The following is a 1,308-nucleotide window of genomic DNA, read 5'->3' as shown; positions in this document are numbered from 1 at the left end:
AGACCGGCGCCTATCAAACACCCCGGTGTTTCGTTGCCCGGGGGAGCGGACCACACCCCCGCCCACCCAGGACATGGTCAGCCGACCTCCCGCCGTCCGCACAAGTCGGACAGCGAGGGGTGGCGACACACCCCGCCGCTCGATGCCCCTCGACACCGCAGCGGTAGCCAAAGTCGCGAGCGGTCGACATCCGACTAACAGTGCACACGCGCGTGCCCTAACTTAAGGCATCTGAAACATCTCAAGGGGCGATTGCGAAGCAACTCCACCCCAAGAGTGTTCCAGCCCACTCTCAAACTCTCCGCTGACAGAACCCTCCGTCCAACGGCCAGCGGGCAACGCACCCATAAGGTGCTCCAGGAGGACCGCGGCAGACACCGAATCGACCCGAGCCGAATATCCCCCGCGCTACATCCCCCCAAAGACACCAACGCCTCCGAAACCTCCTTGCATGTGGTGATCCCCTTCCCCATAGTCCCACGAAGCCTAAGCTCCATGGTTTTCTGGGGGCGGAAGACCACCACGTCCTGCTCCGAAAAAACCTCTCGCAGTTTGTCTGCGAGTAAGTCCGCCTTTTTCCCGGTGTTTTTTCCAGGGACCTGCAAAAGCAGGCCCCCAGTCGCACCGAACCGCATCGTAGTTGGGCCCACACCCATTTCTTCAGGGTTTACGCGCAACTTAGCCTCCCTTAATATGTCCGAATAGGACCGACCCTCCGTCGAGAGGAGCTGCACTGCCGAAAAACTCGGATCACGTGCAGCCCGTGCTACCCGACACCGCCGCGCGCCCAGTTTATGACCAGCCGCGAGGCCCGACGTCCGAACCCTCCCAGGACCCAGGCCACCCGACCCACCGACAACCATAACAGCTGCCGACGGGGCAGGCGACCCAACCCCAGAAGAGCAGACCGTCCCCCTACCACCGCGACCCCGCTTCCCCCGCATACGCGAAGAGAGGACGGGGGAAACCACGCCAGTCGCCGGAGCAGAGGCAGGCAAAGGCACCCCATTCCCCCGAGATACCAAGGAGGACCCGAGAGACTCTATAGTCCTCCTCAGGTCCCCGAGCGCCCCAGAGATACGCCTCCCGATGAGGAGATCCACCCGCGCTAAAAGCTGCTGGTGTGGATCCCCCCCCAAAACCGCATCAGAGGAGGACTCAAACAGAGCAGAGCCCTCCGCGCCTCAGAGGAGGTCTCCTTGCCAGAAGGTTCCGGCTCAGAGACCACCTCTCCGCCCCGTCTCCGCCGCGATCTCTTCTTCGCGGGAGGCGCCTCTTTCTCCCCAGAAGAAAGAGAAAGGGGAACCA

The sequence above is a fragment of the Nylanderia fulva genome, unplaced genomic scaffold (assembly GCF_048542155.1).
Source record: "Nylanderia fulva isolate GAGA-0341 unplaced genomic scaffold, ASM4854215v1 Scaffold640, whole genome shotgun sequence".
Classification (NCBI taxonomy): Eukaryota; Metazoa; Arthropoda; class Insecta; order Hymenoptera; family Formicidae; genus Nylanderia; species Nylanderia fulva.
Note: the sequence above shows the minus strand (reverse complement) of the source record.